This window comes from Giraffa tippelskirchi, chromosome X (assembly GCF_054371585.1).
Source record: "Giraffa tippelskirchi isolate mGirTip1 chromosome X, T2T-mGirTip1v1.2.pri, whole genome shotgun sequence".
NCBI classification, from domain to species: Eukaryota; Metazoa; Chordata; class Mammalia; order Artiodactyla; family Giraffidae; genus Giraffa; species Giraffa tippelskirchi.
This window is the reverse complement of record NC_137289.1, coordinates 75,417,174-75,430,832: the sequence shown is the minus strand read 5'-3', so window position 1 is coordinate 75,430,832 and position 13,659 is coordinate 75,417,174. Positions and strand designations below refer to the sequence as shown.

At 36.1% G+C, this 13,659-nt stretch overlaps 1 protein-coding gene across 3 annotated transcripts in view; it reads left to right on the top strand.

Annotated features, from left to right (window-relative positions):
* DACH2 (dachshund family transcription factor 2) overlaps positions 1-13,659 on the top strand; it is an 817,737-nt gene that overhangs the window by 111,310 nt on the left and 692,768 nt on the right. The window lies entirely within an intron of this gene.

The window sequence follows — 13,659 nt, the reverse complement described above, 5'->3', positions numbered from 1 at the left end:
CTCCAGTGCATGAAAGGGAAAAGTGAAAGTGAAGTTGCTCAGTCATGTCCGACTCTTAGCGACCCCATGGACTGTAGCCCACCAGGCTCCTCCGTCCATGGGATTTTCCAGGCAAGAGTACTGGAGTGGGGTGCCATTGCCTTCTCCAATATTAATGTTAGCTGGTTAAAATTATTAAGTCTTGGGAATTTCTTGGAGGCCCAGCAGTTAGGATTTTTACTTTTAGTGCTGTTGCCTAGGTTCAATCCCTGGTCAGGGAACTAAGATCTTTCAAGCTACCTACTCAGCACTGCCAGAAAAAAAAGAAAATTTAGTAATTCTTATTACCAAGCTTCATTCCAAAAGTATTGGTAATAATGTCAAATATGTTTATTAAATTTGAAATGATAATATTTTGTATGGACACTGAATATAAGCTCATTTATTACAATATTTTTTCAATGCTAAAAAGCCAAAAATAAAACCTATCATAGAATACTGAATCAAAAAGCTACAATTTTTTCATATGCATTGGGTAAGTTGAATTGCTCTTTTCTAGCAGTTATAATAGACTATTTTATGAATAGATATTTATGCACATTTGTTGTGGGACTGTGCTTAAGGAGCTTCTTTTCTCAAGTGGGTTAAATCAGCTTACCTGCCACTTTATTTACTAAGCTTTTGCAAATTTAATTTTTGTTAAATAGGACAGAAATATTCAGCATTTTATTTGAGAAACTGCAAGATTAAATCCTCTATATTAAAAGGCTCAGTATCTCCAGTAGTTCTTTCCAATCCAGTTTAAATTAAATAGTTCAAGTTCAAGAGCTTTTTTTTTTTAAAAGAAATTATTAATATATTTTAGTTGGAAAATCTGAGGATGTCACAAGCTGTTCTCTTACCATTTAACCAACAGAATGGGTGTCCATTTGTGTAACATTATAAAAATCTTTTCATAAATTTCTATTTTTATAAAAATGGGAATATTATTGTAAGAGACACTATGGTGCTATAAAAGGATTTGTGGGCTGAACATTAGGAGATGTGGGTTCTGCTGCATGTTGGTCATGTGACTAGATTAAACTAATCTCTCTTAGCCTCTGTTGATTTATTTGTTGACTTGATAGATTATGTCCTTTAACTCTTAAAGATCTATGAGTTGCCTGAAAATGGGACCAGAACCTTAATGTCCCATTGTAATAGTTCATGGCACTGTGCTTTATATACTTGTCCCTCACTGTAAAGGTTTCTTTTGAACTGGTGAAAAAGAATTCCCAAGTTCTCAGCTCTCTCTGGGAAATATCCTTTATCATGACTTTTGCTGAAGTACAAAACTGGGGATAAGATAATAAGAGGGTAACTAATAATAATAAGAGATGGGATAAGATAATAAGAGGTGTAACTAATATCTCTAGTCAGAAAGGCACATGAGGAGATGAGAAGGGGTCGATAATCTCTATGGTCATTAGATCCAAAGCTATCTGAACCTAAAGTTTTACCTGATAAGCTCAGCATTGAAATATGCAGAGATCAGTGTATATTATGGAGAGTAAGTGTTAACAGTTCCTTGTACTTCCATGTTTCAATAGACACAGTTCCTTTTGTAAATGAACACACATAGGTAACACTACTGTGGGAAGAATGAGTGGTGAAACAGATTCTCTCAATCTTCCTAGAGTGTAGGGTCCCCTTCTCTTAAGGGAACATTTATGTTTACCTCCAGTTCAGTTCAGTTCAGTTGCTCAATTGTGTCTGACTATTTGCAACCCCATGAACCACAGTATGCCAGGCCTCTCTGTCCATCACCAACTCCCAGAGTTGACTCAGACTCATGTCCGTTGAGTCGGTGATGCCATCCAACCATCTCATCTTCTGTTGTCCCCTTCTCTTCCTGCCTTCAGTCTTTCCCAGCATCAGGATCTTTTCCAAAGTGTCAGTTCTTTAAATGAAGTGGCCAAATATTGGAGTTTCAGCTTCAGCATCAGTCTGTCCAACGTATATTCAGGACTGATTTCCTTTAGGATGGACTGGTTGGATCTCCTTGCAGTCCAAGGGACTCTCAAGAATCTTCTCCAACACCACAGCTCAAAAGCATCAGTTTTTCGGCACTCAGCTTTCTTTATAGTTCAACTCTCACATCCATACATGACTACTGGAAAAACCATAGCCTTGGCTAGACGGACCTTTGTTTACCTCCAATAGGGCACATCATATTAACTTTCTAAAAGACTAGTGTCATTCTGTATTTTAAAAGACTTGTTACCACTTTTTTCTGCCTTTCAGTTGCTGACCAAGTTGCCTAGAACAAAGGCAAAATTATCTTTGGTAATTAGAGTTTTTTTTTTTTTTTTAATTCAACCTTGAAACAGAATTACAGTAACATTACTGCGTTACCTTTTGAAGAAGGACTACCTGAATTAAAGTAATTTGATGGACATGTCCTGTCTTTGAACCAATGTTTTGAATCAACACATGTGTAAACACTATAAAATCAAAGAATAAACAAAGTATTAATTATGCTATTAATATTAATTCTATTTCTTTAGTTAATACATTTCTTAGAGTGATTGGTAGTCTACTAATTTTACATCTTATGAAAGAAATGGTGCCTGATACAGTGTTGTCCACAGATGTTGAGATATGAGAAAAAGAGGAAGCATTATACTTTCTTAGTGAGGAACTTTGGTAGAGGAGAAATTTTCTCTATAAAGGTAGATGAGCATGGAGATTAGAATGGAAATGTGTCTGGAGTCTGGTAGAACTATCTATACAGTATACATAAATAACATCATATCTATTTATGTATATTATATAGATAATAATTGGTTATATTTATACATATGATCATGTTATCTATATATATAATATAAATAGCATAATGTAAATCTGTATATGTAAAAATAAAATTTGTGTTTGTGGGAGTAGATGAAAGGGATAGCTTGTTATTCTGTCTGTAAAATTCATGGGATTTCAACTAAGAAAATGAAGTTGTCCAAGGCTATGAATTGAGTTTAGAGGAAAAGCAGGTTGTAGGCCAGTGATTTTCAAATCATCATGGATCAGAAGCCCCTGGAGGTCTTGTTAAAACACAGATTGCTGAGCCCCACCCTTTCTTTCTGATTTGGTAGGTTTCCCATGGGATCAAGAATTTTTATTTCTAAGTTCCCAGGAGATGTTGTTGCTACTGGTCTGGGGATAACACTGACTAGGATTGTTCTAGAATCAATCTACTAGATTGTGTTTTCATATCCAATCTATCTTAACTCTGTAGGAAACAAGGATTGATGGTAGGGTAAATTCAACTATAGTTAGTGAAATGATTTTAAGCAATTAAGTTCCAGCAACTTCTTGTTTTCTCATCCATAGGATGAAGAGGTTAGACTTGGATGATTTTGAAGGCCACTAGAACACTGAAATTTTAAAAATAAAAAGGAAAATGACAATTGATAAATCAAAGTATATGATTTTACTCTATTATACAGCTTCATGCAGTGATTCATGCAGTGTATTTCATATAAATTTGTAGCATGATCTGGAGGCACCATAGCTTAATAGTAAAAGTGTAAGTTCTGGAACAGACTGCCTGAAGTTGGATGTTAGCTTTGTTGTTAACTTGCAGTATGAGCTTGGGCATGTTGCTTCTCTGCTTCTCAGTTTTTTTCAACACATTCTGTGGTCCCTACCTTATGGAATTATAAAGAATAAATTGTATTATCCATGTAAAAATAGATAAAACAATTTCCTGACCTTTATTAGTGTCATATAACAATCAGTTATTAATATTATTTGAAAATTATATAAATTTATCTCTGAAAATATTTTATGGGATATTGAACTAACTTTTCCTTTTTTTTGGTGATATTCAATATCTTCTTTGGATGAAAAAATAATTTAGATAGTAGTCTGAAATAAGCATAATGATGCAGCTTAGACTACTTTATAAATTAGATTTCCTAAATATTTAAAGCCAAATTTAAATGAATTCAATTGTTTGTTTATCTTTATATTGATAAATGATCATGAATTTATACTAATGATTAGCCTTGTTTTTAATTTGTAAGTTTTGAAAGGAATGTGTCACTCATTACTGTGGATTAGACCTTCTGTATATATATATTGAATATTCAGTATCTAAATTTTAGAGTCCAAGAAAATAAAAAAGAAGAGACATCACTTTGCTGACAAAGGTCTGTATGGTCAAAGCTATGGTTTTTCCAGTAGTCATGTGAGAGTTGCATCATAAAGAAGGCTGAGTGCAGAAGAATTGATGCTTTTGAACCATGTTGCTGGAGAAGACTCTTTAGAGCCTCTAGGACAGCAAGGAGATCAAACCAGTCAGTCCTAAAGGAAATCAACCTGAATATTCATTAGAAGGACTGATGCTGAAGCTGAAACTCCAAAACTTTGGCCACCAGATGCTAAGAGACTACTCATTGGAAAAGACTGTGATGCTGAAACCTTGAGGGCAGGAGAAGGGGGCAACAGAGGATGAGATGGTCGGTTAGCATCACCAACTCAACGAACATGAGTTTGAGCAAACTCTGGGAGACAGTGGACAGGGAAGCCTGGTGTGCTGCAGTCCACGGGATTTTAAAGAGTCAGACACAAATTAGTGACTGAACAACAATACCAAATTTTAGAGACTATTCCACTAAATTCTAGAAAACAAATTGAGATAAATAAACATTTCACTAGAAATTCCTATACTGTTGCAGTGCATGTTCATATGAAGGTCTGTGAAGGTAACAATCTATTTATTTAAATGTAAGCATCTGAAGACTGTCTTGACTATTTGACATGGGAAAATCTGAAAATTTCAAAAGTTATTGATTCTCTTAAAATATTATATTTATTTCTTGAAAATCATTACCTGAAGCCTTAAGAAGCATCACTACGAATAAAGATAGTGGAGGTGATGGAATTCCAGCTGACCTATTTCAAATCCTAAAAGATGATGCTGTGAAAGTGCTGCACTCAATATGCCACCAAATTTGGAAAACTCATCAGTGGCCACAGAACTGGAAAATACCAGTTTTCATTCCAATCCCAAAGAAGGGAAATGCCAAAGAATGTTCAAATTAATGCACAGTTGTACTCATCTCACATGTTAGCAAAGTAATGCTGAAAATTCTAAAAACCAGGCTTCAAAAGTAGGTGAACTAAGAACTTCCAGATGTTCAAGCTGGATTTAGAAAAGGCAGAGGAACCAGAGATCAAATTGCCAACATCCTCTGGATCATTGAAAAAGCAAGAAAGTTCCAGAAAAAAAATCTTCTTCTGCTTCATTGACTATACCAAAGCCTTTGACTGTGTAGATCACAACAAACTGTGGAAAATTCTTCAAGATATGGGAATACCAGATCACTTTACCTGCCTCCTGCAAAACCTGTATGCAGATCAAGAAGCAATAGTTAGAACCAGACACAGAACAATGGACTGGTTCCAAATTGGGAAAGGAGTACATCAACGCAGGCTGTAGATTGTCACCCTGCTTATTTAACTTATATGCAGAGTACATCATGTGAAATGCTAGGCTGAATGAAGCACAAGCTGGATTCAAGATTGCCAGGAGAAATATCAATAACCTCAGATATGCAGATGACACCACCCTTATGGCATAAAGCAAAGGGGAACTAAAAAATCTCTTGATGAAGGTGAAAGAGGAGAGTGAAAAGGCTGGGGTAAACTCAGCATTTAAAAAATGAAGATCATGGCATACAGTCCCATCACTTCATGGAAAATCAATGGGGAAACAATGGAAACATTGACAGACTTTATTTTCTTGGGCTGAAAAATCACTGCAGATGGTGACTGCAACCACGAAATTAAAAATACTTTCTCTTGGCAAGAACAGTTATGACAAACCTAGACAGGGTATTAAAAAGTAGAGATATTACTTTGCCGACAAAGGTACATATAGTCAAAACTATGGTTTTTCCAGTAGTCATGTATGGATGTGAGAGTTGTGGAGAAGTTGGAGAGAGTTGGAAAGAGAAGGCTGAGTGCTGAAAAATTGGTGCTTTTTAACCGTGGTGTTGGAGAATACGCTTGAGAGTCCCTTGGACAGCAAGGAGATCAAACCAGTCAATCCTAAAGAAAATCAACTCTTAGTGTTCATTAGAAGGACTGATGCTGAAGCTGAAGCTCCAGTACTGTGGCCATCTGATGCGAATAGCCTAGAAAAGACCATGATGCTAGGAAAGATTGAAGGCAGGAGGAGAAGGGGATGACAGAGGATGAGATGGTTGGATGGCATTACTGATTCAATGGACATGAATTTTAGCAAGCTCCAGGAGATGGTGAAGGACAGGGAAGCCTGGCATGCTGCAGTCCATGGGGTCGGAAAGAGTTGGACACGAGTGAGCGACTGAACAATGTGAAGTGGAGACTAATGATTGAATGCCTGCTCAAAGTTTATTTCATATGTTTTTTCACGTCATTTCTTCCTGTGTGTCATTAGTTCATTCATTTAGTTATTTTAGGTTTCATTTACCTCATTTGTAAAATGTGGTTAGCATCAGTGGTTTTAAGATTATTTTCAGCCATTATGTTCTGCAGTTCTTATACTATTAGTGCTATGAGAAAGTCCTTACAGGTAATGTGCCAAATATAGATTGTTCATATTCATTGTATTGATGTTTTAAAACCATTCCTGGCTTAGAATGTTAAGCATCTTCCTCCATTTTTTGGCACTAAATGTTATAGTTCAATTCATTGTAGACCTAAATGTAACCATACCTTGTCTTCATGGCTAATATAGGTAAAACAAGTGCTTATTGCATTCATGTCACAGACCACAGTCTGCCAAGTTAAATTCTGACACCAAAATAACTGAGGTCAGTCAGAAGAAGAGAGAAGGACCTGAGAAAGTATTTGAAGATATAATAGCTGAAAACTTCCCTAACATAGGAAAGGAAACAGTCATTCTATTCCAGGAAGCACAGAGTTCCAGGTAGGGTAAACCCAAGGAGGAACAAGCCAAGACACATAGTAATCAAACAGAGAAAAATTAAAAACAAAGAAAAAAAATCTTAAAAATTTGAAGGAAAAAGCACCATATAACATACAGGGGAACTCCCATAAGGTTTTCAGTTGATTTCTCAGCCAAAAGGTACTTGGGGAAACAGTAGTGAATGAGAACAATTGGCAGGGAAAAAGGATGACTAGAAAACATAAGGAAACTTTTTTAAAGGAAACTAATGATTTCAGCTCCATGAATGAAATGAGCTGGGTTAAGTTCATTTAATCATGTGTGGAAATGTCATAATAGATTTTATTGCTTTATTCATGTAGTGGAAATACAATAATCTCTAATGTCTTAACTTCCTTGAGAAAAGCTAGTGTGCAAATTAAATTATTTGCCTCCTTTCACAATTTGAAAGTTTTCACAATTTGATCCCTTTCACATGGCAAGTAAAAAGTGAAGCTTAACTGAGGACCTCATTATATACTAGTGATAAGAAATACTCCTTAGTGACTGTTATTACTAGGTGCAAATTTACCTTGTTACTCAAAGCTAGGTGAGCCAGATATACAGTAATAGCGATGATTTTTTAAGAATAAGTTTACAAAACAAAACAATGATGATTCCTCAAAATTAATACCCAGGCTTTATCTAGGATGGAAGTCAAAGGTGTGGTTTCAGTTCAGTTCAGTTGCTCCTTGGTGTCTGACTCTTTACGACCCTGTGGACTGCAGCACGCCAGGCTTCCCTGTCCATCACCAACTCCTGGAGCTTACTCAAACTCATGTCCGTAGAGTCGATGATGCCTTCCAACCATCTCATCCTCTGTTGTCCCCTTCTCTTCCTGCCTTCAGTCTTTCCCAGCATCAGGGTCTTTTCCAATGCATCAGTTCCTCGAATCAGGTGGCCAAAGTATTGGAGTTTCAGCTTCAGCATCAGTCTGTCCAGTGAATATTCAAGACTGAATTCCTTTAGGATGGACTGGTTGAATCTCCTTGCAGTCCAAGGGACTTTCAGATTAGGCTGCCCTATAGGTTTGTGTCGTGTGCTCTGTTACTGCTGTCTTCAGAGAAATGAAGTATTATTGAAGGTCTTTTGGCTTCTCACCATATTTGACTTGAACCTTTAGCAGCCAAACCCTACATACCACACAAAGGGACAATCCACTGGTATGTATTTTAGTGATTCAGACAGTAGTCTGCCTATTTAAAAATTGTAAGCTCTGATAATACAGATAATCAAATTTCACAGTTGAGAGAATATGCTGGTCTCCTGTAAGGTCAAGGAGAAAACATTTCTGCCCCATATAAAGAACTCAGCAATTCACTGGATGAATTACCTTTTTAAATGCCAATCTGTAGAACCTGATACCTTCTTTTGCCAATGTGCCTGTGCTCAGTCACTTCAGTTGTGTCTGACTCTTTGTGATCCATGTACTGTAGCCTGCCAGGCTCCTCTGGCCATAGAATTCCCCAGACAAGAATATTGGAGTGGGTTGCCATGCCCTCCTCCAGGGGATCTTCCTCATCCAGGACTGAACCTGTGTCTCCTGCATTGCAGGTGGATACAGGACTAAAATCTAAAAGTATATCTTAATGGGACAAAATTTATGTAGAGATGAAATGTTAGGCATCAATTTGCTTAACTGTACAGTAGAATGGGCTAAAATTATAGAACTTAATCATTGCTTTCTAATAGGGTTCTCTGAGATTTGTCATTTTGCATTAAAGATTATTCTCAGATCTTTAAGGCTTTGCTGTTTGGTTTTATATATATATGTGCTGTGCTGTGCTGTGCGACTATCTGACTCTTTGCAACTCCATGAACTGTGGTCTACCAGGCTCCTCTGTCCATGGGATTCTCTAGGCAAGAATACTGGAGTGGGTTGCCATGCCCTCCTCCAGGGGATCGTCCCAACCCAGGATCAAACCCATGTCTCCCACATTTCAGGCAGATTCTTTACCATCTGATCTACCAGAGAAGTGCAACAATACTGGAGTGGGTAGCCTATCACTTCTCCAGGGGAACTTCCCGACCCAGGAATCAAACTGGGGTCTCCTGCATTGCAGGCAAATTCTTTACCAGTTGAGCTACCTGGGAAGCCCATATATATATCATGTATATTATATATATATATACACACACACATATATATATATGTGTATACACACACACACACACATATATATATACACACATACACATTATTGTCTATTAGATTTGAAATTTTTAAGCTAATGGGACAATTGTTCCTAAATGTAAAGCTTTCAGATAAGTGAATGGGTATTGATTCTCTACTCACTTCTCTAAGTAGAAAACAACTTAGGATGAAAATCATCTTTTGATTATATTTTTTTGTTAAAATTAATGAACCCTCACATCTATTTTCTAACTTATATTCAGAAAATTCTTCAATTGGGTAAAATTGGCTTGGGGGTGGGGATGCATGCAGGTTGTAGGAATTCATGTTTTCAAATGAGTGTATTTTGGTTAAAACAAAGTCGAATGACTTGTAGAGCTTGAAGGCTAATATTGGAACTTAATGCTCCTGATTCTTTATCTAAATCTTTGTTCCTTAGATTTTGTTACAAAATATCACTTTGAATAGTAAAGCCCTTGTTTCTACAATGGTGTTGAATACAGAAAAGAAACAAAATATAGATTTCTTTTTGAGACTATCTGATAATGGAGCAAGTTGGAGGGAAAATGAGACAATGATTATTAAGTTAATTTCTGCATATATACACTGTGAAAAATTGTTAAAGTGAAACACCAGACCACCTTACCTGTCTTCTGAGAAAGCTGTATGCGGGTTAAGAAGCAACAGTTAGAACCAGACATGAAACAAATGACTGGTTCAAAATTGGGAAAGGAGTACGTCAACTCTGTATATTGTCATCCTGTTCATTTAACTTATATGAAGAATATATCATGTGAAATGCTGGGCTGGATGAATCACAAGCTGGTATCAAGAGTTCAGGGAGAAATATCAACAACCTCAGATGTGTAGATGATAACACTCTAATGGCAGAAAGTGGAGAGGAACTAAAGAGCCTCTTGATGAGGGTGAAAGAGGAGAGTTTTCTGAGCTTAAACCTCAGCATTCAAAAAACTAAGATCATGGCATCTGGTCCCATCGCTTCAAAGGAAATAGATAGGGAAAAAATGGAAGCAGTAATAGATATTATTTTCATGGGCTCCAAAATCACTGCAGATGGTGACTGCAGCCATGAAATTTTAAAAGACCCTTGCTCCTTGGAAGGAAAGCTATGACAAACCTAGACAGCATATTGAAAAACAAAGATATCACTTTGCCAACAAAGGTCTGTCTAATCAAGGCTATGGTTTTTCCAGTAGTCATGTATAGATGTGAGAGTTGGACCATAAAGAAGGTTGAGTGTCAAAGAATTGATGGCTTTGAATTGTGGTGCTGAAGAAGACTCTTAAGAATCCCTTGGACAGCAAGGAGATCAAACCAGTCAATCCTAAAGGAAATCATCCCTGAATATTCATTGGAAGGACTGATGCTGAAGCTGAAACTCCAGTACTTTGACCATATGATGCAAACAGCCGACTCATTGGAAAAGACCTTGATGCTGGGAAAGATAGAAGGCAGGAGGAGAAAGGGATGACAGAGGATGAGATGGACATCAGTTTGAGCAAACTCTGGGAGATTGTGAAGGATAGCGAAGCCTGGCTTGGTGTAGTCAATGGGATTGCAGAGAGTCTGACATGACTTAGTGAGTGAACAACAGCAACGCTTGTGAATACCTCACTCTATATGAAAGAGTTATGAATGACGTGTAATTTGCCAGCACCTGTAAAAGTCATTTGGATTACAAGACATGGGTAGTTACAAGTTGGATTAGTTTCAGGTCAAATTTTTCTGTAAACTTATAAGGTTAATTCCTCAGTAGTCAATTTATTCTGATGCTTCAAAATATGAGAACGTAAAAATCTTTTCACTGTTTACACTTGCAAATATTTTCACAAGTTTTCTTCTAACTCGATTGATTATCACTCTTGCCAAATTCATCATTACATTTGGATAATAGGAAGATAAGATGTAGACTCAACAGTATTTGAAGTATAGTTTTCCATTTGATTCGACTGTGCAGATTTCATGTTTCACTTTTAACATGGGAGTGAATATATATATATATATCCTTTTTGTGTGCTTATGGGTTCCCCAAAGAGGGAGATAGCTCTGCTTTTTTTTTTTTTTAAGCATCAAGATAAATCACATAAATATTTAGAAAGATGTCTGGGCTTCCTTGGTGTCTCGGTCAGTAAAGAATCTGCCTGCAGTGCAGAAGACCTCTTGCATTGCAGGAGACATGCTTTCAATCCCTGGTTCAGGAATATTACCTGGAGAAGGAAATAGCAACCCACTCTAGTATTCTTGCCTGGGAAATCCCATGGACAGAGGAGCCTGGCAGGCTACAGTCCATGGAGTTGCAAGAGTTGGACACGACTTAGCAACTAAACCACCACCATCACCAGTGCCTATCACATAATAGAACCTCAATATACGTTTGTTCAATGGAGTTGTTATTGATGGTAATTGCATAGAAGTTGATCTCTGAGAGATGAGTGGGAATTGGTAGGCAGAAGAAAGTAAGGAATACAGTATGAGTGTACAATTGAATTGGGCAATGTCATAAGCAGTAAGAAAAGTACATTCTAAAATGTAGGGGGTTTTGAGTATAATAGAGGTATTTTTACACTTTTCATTATATTCCCCAGAGCCAATGAATTTTAATGTAAAAGCTAAGATATGCTGCCTCAAATTTTATCATGCCTTTGTTAAAATAGTTTTATAAAAAGGCTTGGTGTGTTTTCAATTATCCTTCTGAAAATAATACCTATGATGTTAAATACATTATTTTAATTGAAGAGAGCATTTTGGGAAAAATGGGGAAAAAAGTAAAAAATTATAAAATTTAACTTGGATTAAAGGAAAATTTAAGAATAAATGATAAGACAGTTAAATTTATTGTAGAGGTCGCTTTCTGAAAGTAGCTAGAGTATAGAGATAAAACAATCTCTATACTCTATACTCGAGAGAGAGAGAGAGAAAGAAACCACCTTATGTGAGCATTACTAAGATAATTTCGATTGAAAGAGATTGGACACCTACTTAAAGAATTGGAGTGATCTGCATTTCTGATACAGAGTAAAAATATCATAAACCAGTACCACTGAATAGCAACTAGATTTAGATTTCTGTTGAGTTGAATTATATGGATCAATTCAGAAGTCAACTCAAGTGAGGTAGTGTACATCAGAGAAAAGTTCCTGCAAAGATTTACTTGATTATTTCATATAAGATTAGTTGAAAACCTTTTTTTGAATGAACAAAAGCTTTCCCTAACATTGTAAATACCACCAGACTCTCAGTGGGATAATGTAGCTTTTATCAATATATCAGCAAATCTGTTGCTCTCTTGGTTTTGTATCTGTTGCAGTCATTTTTTTCTTGGGTGGGGGAAGGACTAAAGAATTTTAATGCTGAAAGGACCACAAAGGAGTTTCTCCCCATCTCCAAGTGGTTGTTTATCTTTGTAATCCAAAGAGGGGATGTGCAAATGACCTCATGCCTCTCAAAAGGCAAACCAATTATTTGATAATAGAGAAGTTTTAAAAACTATATAGTCAGGTCTCTCTTAACATTCATAGACCTTTTTATACTGCTCCAGTTATCTGTATATGTATTTTAGGAAAACAAAGTTGTAGGAAAATAAGTTATATGTTTTTACCAATAATATATAGCTGTGTCTGTCTTTCAAAAGGTCTTATTACTTCACTTTTACTTTTAAGTAGCCCTATACATTACTTTCCTATTTGTTTTTAAAAGAATGAGTATTTCTGTTTTTTTCTAAAATCTCCTACTTTATTTGAATAGAATGCCCAGCAAACTCTCCTAAGATTTCTGTTACTTACTGGTTGTTAGTTACAACTCAGTTCTAATTTACTTAGTCAATTTTAATTTACTCTTTTGACCTCTATTTAACACACTTAAATTTTGATATACAGAGTGATGCTTAAGTCAGTCTCCTGAAAGAATACACATATTTCCCATTTGGTACCTACTGACAATACAGACTATGGTTAATAAGGGGGAACAGTCTCCTTCAAAACAAATATTCCATTAGACAACACAGAAACCTTTTAGATTTTCTTCTGATTAAAAACAAAAGCTTGATTTTATATAAAGTTAAGCAATGAGAGAGATGATTTTTGAGAGAACTATATTGTTATGATACTGTGGGAAATAGAATTAGTTCTCCCGAAAACAAGCCAAGCTCTTGATATCAGTAACCTTTGGGAAAATCAGAAATATTTAGCATTTCCAAATTCTGTGATTCTGGTTTAATAGGGTTACACCCAGATTCATATTTAAGAGAAACTTGGTAGGTCATAAAAATAATATACTTATTGCTTTCATAGTTGATTTTAATGTTTAGAATGCTTCCTTTTGATCTTTTAATGAAATGTGCATTTTAGATCTAGGTATATCCTATTTTGGTATTTTTGTATTTTTTCTTTATGGAACTTTATTTGTGTGAATCCTGCACTAGAAGTTTCAAAGTCAGCATTACTTGCACAGTTGTAATAGTCCCAACAGAAAGATAAATATATATTGACTGAGGCTGGAGCTCCAGTTTTTTCAGTTGCTGAAGGTCAACAGCCCCATAGAGGTGCTCTCCAACCTT